General features: G+C 44.3%; 1 protein-coding gene across 5 annotated transcripts in view; it reads right to left on the bottom strand.

Moving 5' to 3' along the window:
- SPATA6L (spermatogenesis associated 6 like) overlaps positions 1 to 12,890 on the bottom strand; it is a 497,016-nt gene that overhangs the window by 478,174 nt on the left and 5,952 nt on the right. The window contains exon 1 of one of the 5 annotated variants that reach the window (XM_085632932.1): positions 8,754 to 8,842. The exons of the other annotated variants lie outside the window; for them this stretch is intronic. The gene's annotated coding sequence lies outside the window, so the exon portion shown is untranslated. Of the gene's footprint in view, positions 1 to 8,753; positions 8,843 to 12,890 lie in introns of those variants that run through there. 5 annotated transcript variants of the gene reach the window in all.

Raw genomic sequence — 12,890 nt, 5'->3', positions numbered from 1 at the left:
GCTAACACAAGATTAGTTGGTCTAGGAATGTCTATAGCGCAAGTGTTCAAATTTATTTCTTGCCGATTCCTTTTCCTAAGAGCATGTATTTTGGTCAATTTCAATTTATGTGTAAATTTGTTCAGGTCTATTCGGGTCTTAGGATAGTTAAATAGACCTCTGTGGCAATAGGAGAGTACCCCTTTATCTTCGTGGGTGAGGGAAATATTTGCTAGATTAACTACTGTAATTTCCTCCTCTACTGGCTAATCTGTACCTTTTTGCGGTTGGATTGGGTCGATCTTCCGGAAGATTCTCCTTGTTGACCTTTTTCTTCCTTGGCCTACTCTTCTTTGTTTCCTCCACCTCGAGCTTTGCCTCGTCTCCTTTGTGGCCTGTATTCTGTTCTTTGATCTCTTTGTAAAAGATGTAACTCGTCTGTTACTGAAAATTGTTTTACTCCACTAGCACCCCTTAGTAAATTATCTTGTTCCACTTCTGAGCCAGTGTCAGAGCTGAGATCGCTACACGTACAATCTTGTTGAGTTTTATTAATGTCTTGTCTTTTTTGCCTTCTAATTATATCAAATCTTTTTGCAAAGGTATAAATTTGGTCTCTCTGGTGATCTAAATCGATCACGTAAAAACGTGTTTGTTTTTTTTCTTTTATGTGTTGTTCATATTTTGCCAGATGTTCCTTTAGTTCTTTTTAAAATTTGGGCACTTTTTCTTGAATGCTGGCTTTGTCAATTAAAGCATTTAATTCATCGATCTTCTTGAGTTTGTCAGGTCTCTCTATTTCAGTGTACTTTATTAAAATATGTAGCATCCCGTGATTAAACGATAACCGTTATATTCAATGTAACCGCTATCAGGCTACTGGGCAAGAAGAAGTTTCTCTAATAGTATTATAGATGAATTACCTGAGTTTATGTCAATTATGCCCATATATGAAGAATATTAATTTCATCTTTAATTTTTGGTAGCTTGAAAAATGGTAATCGTTTAATCAGGCACTTGCCATATAAAGTGAATATGTGATTAATATTGCCCTTTGGAACAAATGAAATGATTTTCATCCCTTATGAAGTAGATTTGTGTAAGCACTTGCACTTTACGAATTTTGATCAGTAACTGTTCTTTGTCTTGAAATAATTAAACATGCATTTATTGTTTTTGCCATATTGCAAGGATGCGCCCCCATTTTGCTTCGTACAAGTATCAAACATATAATAGTGTGTGTTTGTTGAAAGTATATGTTACAAGATGGGACACAAAAATGTAATAGTGAAAATGCAGTACACCTTTGTTTGTTTCCATGAAATTTTGTCTCATCACATGATATAAGCACTAAGAGTAATGGCCCTCAAGGTTTTATGTGACAATCGAAACACATTGACTAGCGCTCATCCCCCAATAAAATCCTTTGGGAACCACGTTGGAGTGCTGCGCTTGATTTCCTCCATTGGAAAGTCGAGATTTTATATATACGAGTAGTCGGTAAACACCTCTTTACAGCGGCACCACCGGCGTTCTGGCAGCACGCCAGCATCCACCAAAAGGAGGACATATATTTTTGCATAATGCCCTCGGAACCTATTACTTCCACCTCCTGCTTCTGAGAAGAAACAGGTATTGACACCGCTGGGATCCTTTTTTATCCAATTCATTTATTCAGATCTTTCTATGGCATGCTTTCAGTGGAATTGATTCCCCGACCAGTAGTGCACCAGGAGGCACGTTTGCAGAGTGGTGGGGAAAGGAGGCGTCGCCTCCAAAGACCTCTCAGGAATCCTTGGAGCTGCGTGGGGGGGGGGGATCCATGCAGCCCATAGCATTGATTTACAATAAAGCCCCAAGGAGATGGCTGTCGCAAGGGCTGGGGTGGGTCCGAGAGGCCCCCCTCATTTAAAACAAAATACATCTCGGAAATGTGGTGTTCTCTGGGGCAGCGGGGAAGGCCATACAGGCTTCCCCCGCATTATTATTTGAAGAAGCCCCGGACAGGTGGTGGTCCCTGGGGCATAATAAGCCCCAGGAGAAAAGGGCCCGTGCGCCCCCTCCTTTTTCGGTCGAGCCTAGTGGCAGCTCGCATGGGCTGCTCGCTCTGCGAGGCATGCTGTAATAGAGTATATAGTGGAAACCCCGCCCACTCTCTGCCCACATTTTTAATTGGCTTTTGTCATTGTCTTTTGTAAACACTGGCTTCTGACTCATTATGAGGCTTGTTAGTCCCTCCTGGATACCGCCTTGCCTCAATTTGTTACCGCCCATAACGACTGGACCTTTTACTTGGCTCATTACACGGTCACCTTTATCTAGTAGGTAAGCACGATTTTGTTTATTGACACTAATGGGGAAAACGGGGGCTGCTTTGTTGTATTTGCATGCTGAGCGTGGCGCCCGCTTTAGGGACACTGAGCTCAGTTTACATTTTATTTTTAAAAGTTTGATGTTGAGCCTGCTTCAGGGACCACGGTCTGTTTTTTAAATTTTTTATTTTAACTTCAATACCGAGTGCGGCGCATGCTTCAGGGACACCGCGCTCGGATTTATTATTGTTTTTTTTAAACTTTACTACTGAACGCAGCGCCTACTTCAGGGACACCGTGTTCTATCTTTTTTTTTACTTTTTCAATGCCAATAGGCACTTCTGCACTTCTTTCTTGTTCCTTTTTAAGGTGCTGGCCAAAATGAAGTTGGTTTCCTAGCAGAGCAAAGGCGGTAGGGCTTGGACAAAGTTTACTCGTCTGCCCTTGAAAAACCTTAAGTGGAGGCAGTGTTTGACAAGTCCGTTCTGCAAAGTGGGTATGCAAGGGTGGATCAGTTTTCACCTTTAGCGCCAATAGGGTTGAGGTAAGGTCAGTCACATGGCTGACTCGGAACTTTAATTTTAATGCTTATTATAGTGTGAAAGACCTCGGTGACCCTCTTTAGTTTTTACAGTAAACCACAAGAAACCTCTCTACGCTTTAAAACACTCTGCTGTTCGATGAAAGGCTTTGACTGTGGTTTGTTATTCAAAGCTTGTACGGGGCCGGATATTGGATGGAGGGAGGCTCGCAGGCAGCATGCCACTGGTGTGGCCGGTTCTTGTGTTCTGTCAAAACCTTTTCCAGTAGTTTTACTGTACAGTGGTGGCCACAACTCCCGCATTGCGTAACATATTTAGAGCTGGTCATGAGGTATAATAGTGTGCTAAAGGGCTCCCTAAACTACTCCGTTATTCTGCATTTACAACATATTGCTCTCAGAGGTAGACTTGTAGGTTATGTGAGTTAGAGTCTAGGCTTCTGATATGGAGCTTGGAAAGGTTGGTAAAGTGGGGGTAGAATCAATCCGGTTTCAGCCCAATTAACAACCTCTCTTGTAGAGCAATCTACCTATAGGGAATAAGTACTGTATCTGCCATTGGTCTTCTAAAGTTGGCGGGTCTGGGACAGACTCAGTAAGACTACTTTTAAAGGCCCCTCCTTTTCTGCAAAAATTCCCATTTTCCAGTAAGCAATAGTTAGTCTGGTTAGAGTGACTATGTGGGTTTCTGTGACTTTACAGGACTTCAAGAAAGTTCAATATAGGGGAAAAACAAAAAAGCGCTGTAGACTTTAAACAAGGAATGATTTTTAGGGGCAACTTCTTCAGTCATGGACGCCCATGTTGAAAATCTTTGGACATGTCTGCCTTTGTTCTGGAGACTTGAGCAATTAGTGATGATGAAGAAATAGCCTTTAAAGAAAAGAGATGTAATGTAGTTTTGGTTTACTGTCGATTTATTATAATTCTCCATTAGAAAACCCTGTACTGTCTGCCTGGTCAGCTTAAGGGGACATTGCACTATGTTCTTTACTGCCTGATTTGTGTGTTAGGGTTTTGCTATACCTGCTGTGTAAGGAAAAAGCGGTCTGTTGTTTCTTTTAGTCTGTGACTCGGTACCGTACTATTTCTCAAGCTCCATCCACTATTTACACATTTGCTTAAAAGGTAAACGGGCTGTTAATGTAGTTTTTTGGGGCCGAGCCTGGGCAGCACATGCGCTGCTCTGTGGGCCATGCTGTATTGGAGAATGGAACAGAAGCCCCGCCCACGATCATCCCATATTAGTCATTAGTTTGTGTCATTGTCCTTCGTAAATGCTCCCTTCTGATTTGTACATAGGCTTGTGAGTCCCTCGTTAGTACTGCCTTCTCTCTATTCATAACCTTCCATGAGCACTGGCCCTTTTACTTCGGTTGTTACACAGTGAGTCTTTTTTAATCTGTAAGCACTATTTCTTTAAATGGTTTCTCCTATTGCAGGCACGGCATGCTTTCCTGCAACGTTCAGCGCGTCATGCGCACTTTCACTTTCTAAGCAGCCCGGGACAATGGTGGCCACTTCTTTGAATAGGTCTTGCGTTTACAAGAGTTTGAGCTATTGGCATTGTACATGAAAATGCCTTATATTTATGTGTTAATTATCAAAATATACATAAAAGACATTGTCATTTACAATGCCAATAGCTTAAACACTCGCAATTGCGAGACCTATTGAATTGCAAAGCTTGTTTGCATAATGCCCCCAGGACCTGGCCCAAGGGCTGATAATGAACGAAGCGAGGGAGCCCGAAAATGTTTAAAAAAAGCTTTTTTGGGCCCTGCGGGATCCCAGTGGTATCCCCCTCCATGAGGCCTAGGGGGTCAGGGTGTTTCTGCCCTACCCCCTTTTCTCTTTTTTTTTTCTTTTTTTTTGTGAGACTCGGTACAACCAAGTCCCAAGATGGCTGCCAACACTTTCTGGTTGAAGTGTAGGTGGCCAATCAAATTTCAGTCGGGTTTCAATAGGATTTTGGGCTCCCAGATAGCAATATTTGTTAAACTTAAATATCTCTGAAACTACTGAACGGATTCACACCAAATCACAAAAAGCACGTTTTCTGGACCAACGTCGAGCTTTCTGCGAAATTTGGTGTAATTCCGTTTTCCCGTTCGGGTTGTAGGTGTTTTCAAAAAATGAAAAAAAAAACATAGACATGACATGGGGAAAAGGAGTTTTTGGGGCCCCGACTTTTTTCTCAGCTCCCGCTTGATGGATCACCCCAAAACTTTCAACACAGCAGCTGAACTACAAAGGGAACTTTTTTATACATTTTGTGAAGATTCATCACACGGCGGCAAAGGTATAGGCAAAACAAAAACTGCTTTTCCTATAGAAACTTTGATCCTCCTCTGGGTTCCCCGGGTCCAAAATCTGCCCAGGGAAAGGGGGCCACGCAGCTCCCACCTTCCCTAAAACAACATTTATTTTAAAATGAATTAAGAAGACGGCAAGTCACCGAGGCCCCGTCCCCTTTCTCCATCACTTCGCAACCGCACCACCTGGCGCACTGCTGATTAGGGAATGAAGTCCCCTTGGATGCAGAATGTCCTTGGGGACCAACAAGCACCCCTGTTACCTTCGGTAGGTCCCACACAGTGGGATTGCTGCGAGATCTTGTGAGACCACGCCCCCTTTCCCCACAACTCTGCAAACGCGCTTCCTTGCTCACTGAGCCACTGGAATCAAACTATACCTGGCTGATGAGTTCATAACAAGGGCAAAACTCGACCTGGGTTACTTGTTTTCTAGTTGAGGGAGGACCTGACCTGGCAGTTCGGGCTGAACTGTTCCCATTGGAGCAGAGTGCATTTGACTGGGTCCAAACTGAGGCCCTCATTATGATGTCAGGCGGACACCGTTGTGGGAAAGGAACCGCCCGAACATGGGGCAGCGGTTCCGCAATCCCAATTGAGATGCAACCGCACGTAGTGCGGCGCAGGACATTTCCATTTTTCAATGGGAGCTTGTGCTGGGTGCTGAAAATGCCTGCTGCACAACCTCCAATTGAAAAATGGAAGTTTGTAAGCATCACTACTCTGTGTGGCAGGCACTGTGCCAAGGTGCAGGAATGATGAGTGCTCCCCAGTGCAATATGCGGAGGGCCAGAGGGGACCCAATGTCGCTTTCCGACAGCCTTTCCATGTTGGAAGGGCTGACATGGAACGGCAGTCAGACACCGACATCTTAATCCCAATGGCGTAAACACCATTATATTATTATTATATTATATTATAGAGGCTTTTGTAACGCGCTCTGCTACTAAATAGTATAGTATCCTGGCGCAGAGAGAAAAGGAAGGGGGCAGATCACAGTAAATGCAAAAGAGGGACAGCCATTAGGCGTTGGTGTTAAAGAGGTAGGTTTTTAGGCCTTTCCTAAATGCCATGATGGAAGGGGCTGTTCTCAGTTGCAGGGGGAGGGCATTCCAAGCTCTCGCTGCTCTAACAGAAATGGATTGTCCACCAAGCCTACTATATTTGAACTTTGGTACAGTCATTTGATGAAGATTGCTTGATCTGAGAGGGCGGTTGGGGGCATAAAGGGAAAATCTTTTTTTCAAATAGGTAGGGCCTGTTAGGTGGAGTGCACGGTATGCTAACACAAGGATCTTGAATAAGATCCTTTGAGCCACTGGAAGCCAGTGAAGGTCTCGGAGAGGTTGGCGGACGCTAGATTTTCTGGGGATGTTAAACAGCAGCCGGACCGCAGCATTTTGGATGACTTGAAGGCGGTGGATCAGATAGGCTGGGAGTCCGCAGTAGAGAGCATTCGCATAATCCAATCTGGATAATATCAGAGCGCGAATGACCGTCTCCTTAGCTGCTCGCGGGAGCAAAGGAAGGAATCTGCGTAGAGTTTTGAGAGTGGAGAAGCAGATTCCGATGAGTTTTTTCAGGTGATCTTCAAATCTTAGATTATTGCTAAACCAGATTCCTAGGTTTTTTGCAGGTCCACCTGTGGATTTGGGGCTGGGAAAATCGGTGGGCCAGAGAGAATCATAGAAATTATCTGGGAAGGAGCCGTACAGCAGAATTTCCGATTTGCTCTCATTACACTTGAGTTGAGCCAAGGCCAGCCAGCGGAAGACCGATGATAAGCAGAATTGGACTCTCGTCGTGTCCAGGTTGTTTTTGGGCCATGTAAACAAGAGCTGGGTATCATCGGCGAAGGCCATAATTTTGGCCCCCAGCTGTTCCGCTAGATAGATAAGGGGGGTCATATAGACATTAAAAAGCAGGGGGCTTAAGGTGGAGCCCTGTGGTACGCCAGTTGAAAGTTTTTTGGGAGAAGAAGAGAAAGGCGGCATCCACACTTGCTGGGACCTGTCATCTAGGAAAGATCTTAACCATCCGAGAGCAGGGCCAGTTATGCCTATGTCTGCTAGTCTGGTAAGTAGGAGGGAGTGAGGAACCGTATCGAAGGCGGCAGAGAGGTCCAATAAAATCAGCGCCGCTCTGCCACCTCCGTCTAAGCACTCACGGATAGCCTCAGAGACCTCAACTAGGGCCGTCTCTGTACTGAAAGCAGCTCTAAAGCCTGATTGCGCAGGGTGGAGAGCTTGAGAGTTTTCTACGAATCGGTCCAGCTGTAAAAATGCAACTTTTTCGCATATCTTTGTTAGAGCTGGCAGTAAAGAAATGGGTCGGAAATTAGCGGGAGTTTTTGGATCTAGGCCATTTTTCTTAAGGAGTGGTAGCAGTTTTGCCTGTTTCCAGCAAGCTGGCACTGTGGCGCTGGAAAAAGAGAGGTTCACAATATGTGTCACCTCTTGGCCGACTGTGTTAGCCAGGCCCGCAAGGACTCTGGCTGGGCAGGGGTCCGCAGGGGAACCCGATTTTAAGGTAGCCAGAATTTTCACGACCTCGGTTGTATTCACTGGAGTGAAGAGGGCAAACTGATCCGTAGAAGCGGGCATAGTGGGGATAGGAGTAGTCATGGAGGATGGAAAATTGTTGCATACGGTAAGTAGATCATCTTGGATTTTATCAATTTTTTCCACAAAAAACACAGAGAGTTCCTCACACCATTTTGCCGATGAGGCTAGAAGAGGGTGAGCGGCGCTAGGAGAGACAAAGCTTTTGACAACAGCAAAGATTTCTGCGCTGTTGTTATTGGCCTTGGAATACCATCCTTAAGGGATTTTATGGCACGACACGGAGGCCAATATTATGCAATCTCCTTTTATTGCCAGCTCACAGCAGCAACAATAGAGAAGAATTGAGAACATTGAAAACATTCTGAACATTAATGTAGTCCAGCGACAGGCAGCCATCTTCCTTCTTTTATTGCTGCTTCTCACCAGATAAATACACTTTGCTCTCTCTTCCATTTGTGCTATCCAATACTACTTTTGATCATATTTGGGTATTAATTTACTTTATATTATTTATTATAACTTGGAAATTATTTATTATGTATTATTTAGAAATGATTCACTATGTATTCACCACTTAACCTATTAGATTCTGTCTAATCTTGATTCCCATGATCTGAACTTTATCACCTCATTCCACTCTACCCCCCCTCTTTGTCCCCTAGTCAATATTCCCAATCACGGACACACCCGTGTCTTTCTCGCGCCTTTTTCAGACATCGACCTTTGCCCAAATCGAAAAGCATTTTTCAAACGCACGTAGCGTTTAACCGGAGCTTTCTTTCCTTGTTGGCATTCCCCAATACCGACACCTGTGGCTGTCTCCCACTGCCCGCCTCATCAACCACTGCCCAAGTGGTTAAGCATTTCAAAGCATTTCGGGTGCACCAGGCGTCTCTCACACGGGCATTATTTGAAGTCTCTACTCACGCGCGCATCGCGCTGCAATGCTGGGGTACCGATCTCGGCGCCCTCGCCTTGAATGTTGGGTCTCCCGCTTTAGATACCGATTAAATAATATTTAGATTGCTTCTGGCTCACCTACCGAGGTAACCTCGACCCGCTTTCTCCCGGTGCGGCCTCTCTTCTAACGCGACCTCACCGGGAAGAAGAACAAACTCCAGGAAATAAACCCCTCCTCTCCCATTAGAGGAAAGAACCTTAAAATGTCACCACTTTTCACTGTTTGAGCTCTTTTAAAGCTCAAACGACGATTCCACTCAGCAAATCTACCAACTTCTGCCACATTTAACCCCTAGAACATCCTTTTGGACGCAAGTACCTACCTGATACTATTAACCCCCGACTCCATCAATTCCCCCTTCATAACTTTATTTATAAAAAATAAAAAAAAAAGAGACAATGTCTCATAACTAACCTGATTTAGACTCTTTAGTACAAAATAGAGGACATAATTAATAAGGCATTAGGCAAATTGATGGGGTCGCTCGATGAAACCATCAATAAAAATTAGAAACTCTCTCTAATAATCAACCTGGATGCTCTTACTGGCCCCAAACCTCTCACAAAAAAAGGACATCAAGCGAGTTACCTCTAAAAAAATCCCAAAAATCTAAAAGGGTCTCAGAGGATCTACCGGATAACGCCAGTGATAGAGTGAGTGTACCAGACACTGTGGATGGGCAAGAAAGAGGTCCCACTGTCCCCATATCTAGCGACTCTGAGGATGATGAAACCTATGAGCCAGAAATAGACCTATCATGCTCATCAGAGTTCGAATCTGATTGTGAAGATTCATCCACAGCCAAACAAAAAAACTCAAATGAAGGTTCCAAGACCTATGGCTCCAAGATGGAAATCCTCGACCCCTTTGGGGACATGATGTTTGACCCGCTCTTAATAAGACACCCATTATCACCTGAATGGACCCCCTCCCGCCACGTTGCCGACTATATCACCTTTTGGCTCAGAAGGGAGATTCCTAAAGAAGTAAGATCACGATTACGCTCAGAATGCCCCCGACCTTCCCTCCCAGACAAAATTACTACCACACCCGAACTCAACGCAAAGGTGGTCTCATTCATTAATAAGGGAGGTAAAGATCCAAGAAGAGGCCTAGACAGAGCCCTGAAATCCTGCCAGGATAGACTCCTGGATATTACTGGTCCCCTTACAAAGATATTTGAGATGGCAGAGACGGCCTACTTGAACGACTCAGGTCGACCCGAAAGAATTACGTGAATGGGTGCAAAGAGCTGTGTGTCTCCTTGGCAACGCCAATACGGCACTTTCAAATGAAAGAAGAAAGAGCATCCTTATAAAACTTGACCCTAAACTCATTGAACTCGCCAATAGAGAAGGAGGGCCTTCTTCACATGGACAACTTTTTGGCGACGATTTTTTTTAAAGAAATGGCAAAATATGTCGGAGTTTTCAACTCAATACAAAAATCACAAAAAGATATAAGAAAAGTCTTTCGTGATCGAATTTTTGCGCGGGCCGGGCGAACAAGGGGTCGGTTCCCCGGCCGAGGTGCACCTTCATCCAGACCCTATATGGCACAAGGAAATAGGAGCTTCCATCAACCCTTCACATCCTACTCCAACTTCTACCTCCCAAGGCAAAGAGGGCGGTTTCGCAACTCCAGAGGCGACAGGAGACAAAGAGGCTTCTCTTCAGGTATGCTACTCCAAACACCATTCAGATTCCCCCATAAAGGTGGGTGGGAGGTTAGCCCTATTCTCTGGAAACTGGAAACTCGTGACCCAAGACCCCTGGGTAATACAAACAGTCAAAGGTTACAGAATAGAATTTTTACACACCCCCTTCCAACACAAACCCCCAAGAGAAATCTCTTTCTCACAAGATCACTCAAAGTTAGTAACCAAAGAGGTTCAAGACCTTTTATCCAAAGGCGCCATCAAAGAGACTACAGACTTAAATCAGGGATTTATCAGCAACATTTTCTTGGTAGAGAAAAAGAACAAAGAAATGAGGCCAGTAATAAACCAAAAAGAATTGAACGAATGGGTAGTCTACCGTCACTTCAAAATGGAGGGTATATACCTCCTAAGGGACATCTTAAGAAAAGGGGATTGGTTAACAACACTAGACCTAAAAGACGCCTACCTCACTATTCCCATTTGGCCCCCACACCAAAAATATCATCATTTTACATGGCTAAACAAAACTTGGGAGTTCTCAAGTCTCCCATTCGGTCTTTCTTCAGCACCCTGGTGCTTCACAAAGATTCTCCGACCAGTAGCAGCCTGGCTCAGGGCCAAAGGTGTAAGATTAATAATTTACCTCGACGACATCCTTATAATGGGTCAGTCAAAGGACTTAGTATCACTACACACCCAATGGGCAATAGAAATACTAGAAAGACTAGGATTTGTAATAAATATAAAAAAATCATGTTTAACACCATCACAAGATACACAATTCCTAGGCTTCATCGTAGACACCCTCCAGACAGAATTACGTCTCCCCAGAGACAAACTAAAAAAATTACGAAAGGAAATAAAAAAGATCTTATCAGAGAAGTCTATATCTCTAAAAAAACTTAGCCAGAATTCTAGGGCTCCTGTCCTCAACCATCCAAGCCATCTTTACGGGCCCACTTTACTATCGGGCCCTACAAAGACTAAAGAAAAGATGTCTTCACAAAAATCACTCGTACTCTCAAATGCTGTCTTTAGACCAAGAATCGAGAGAAGAACTAGAATGGTGGCTCAAGAACACACAAGCTTGGAATGGAAGGGCAATCTTCGGGAAAAATCCCGAACTGGTGATAGATTCAGATGCGAGCCTAGAGGGTTGGGGAGCGATATGCGGAAACTCTTCCACAGGAGGTCTATGGTCAGATCAAGAGAGAAACATGCACATCAACTGTCTGGAACTCCTAGCGGGCTCCTTTGCAGTCCGGAATTTCACTCAAGAGAGAATGAAATGTTGTGTGATGCTTCGCATGGACAACATTTCAGCAGTCCAATATGTGAGCAAGATGGGCGGACCACACTCAAAAGACTTGGCAGACCTGGCAAAGGAATTTTGGGGATACTGCTTGGAAAAAGTTATCTCGGTTGTAGCCCAACACATTCCTGGTCTGAGCAATGGAGTAGCGGATTGGTTCTCCAGGAACTTCAGAGACTCCAGCAACTGGAGACTGAACAGACAAGTCTTCCTACACATCCAACACCTATGGGGTCCCTTCAATTTATATCTGTTTGCAGACAGACTCAATACTCAACTAACACGTTTTTTCAGCTGGAAACCAGATCCTCTAGCTGCTGGCATAGACGCTTTCCTCCAGGACTAGAGAGGTCAGAAACCATATGCATTCCCTCCGTTGGTCATGCTACCCAGATTTCTATTACAAGTCCGGAGACTCAAAGAAACTGTAGTCCTAATAACTCCACTGTGGAAATCCCAAGCTTGGTTCCCCATAGTGCTAGAAATGTCAATAGACTTACCCCTTCTCCTACCCCATTTCAGAACTCTCCTCCTAGGCCCTCGAAGGGAAATACATCCCCTCCTCGAAGAGGGATCCTTCACACTGATAGCATGGAAGATTTCCGGAGACAATGGGAAATCCCTGGCCTTTCGCCAGATGCTTTCAGACTCATTTCCGAATCCAGGGCTTCAGGCGCTAGAAAAGCTTATAGACTGGCATGGAATAAATGGATTTGCCGGTGTCTTCAATGGGGTATCAATCTCATTTCAACAGATGTAGTACACGTGATTAACTACCTCTCTGAGCTCTTTGAGTCAGGCTTGTCCTATAGAACTATTAACATCTACAGATCAGCAATTTCTGCAGGCCACTGCCTCATAAACGGCCTCCCTGTCGGCCAAAATTCATTAACAAAGAAAATTATGATAAGCATTAGGGTCCTCAAACCCCCATACCCAAATACTCTTCCCTTTGGGACGTTAAATTAATACTTCAAGTTTTAGAAAGCTGGGGTGACAATCAAACCTTACCTCTTAAAAAACTCTCCTATAAACTCACGACCCTCCTTTGCTTGGTTTCATTTAGACGAACATCCGATGTTAAGGCTCTGGACATCACCAGTAGGGCATACCAACCTGAAGGAGTATGTTTCTACATTAAAAGAAGAACTAAGACCCCTTCCTCGGCCATCTTCTACCCTTATTTTCTGGGAAACCCAAGATTGTGTGTGGTGCAATGCCTGATAGAATATGAAAAGAGAACCAA

Source organism: Triturus cristatus, chromosome 2_1, assembly GCF_964204655.1.
Source record: "Triturus cristatus chromosome 2_1, aTriCri1.1, whole genome shotgun sequence".
Taxonomy (NCBI): domain Eukaryota; kingdom Metazoa; phylum Chordata; class Amphibia; order Caudata; family Salamandridae; genus Triturus; species Triturus cristatus.
This window is presented reverse-complemented; position numbering and strand designations above follow the sequence as displayed.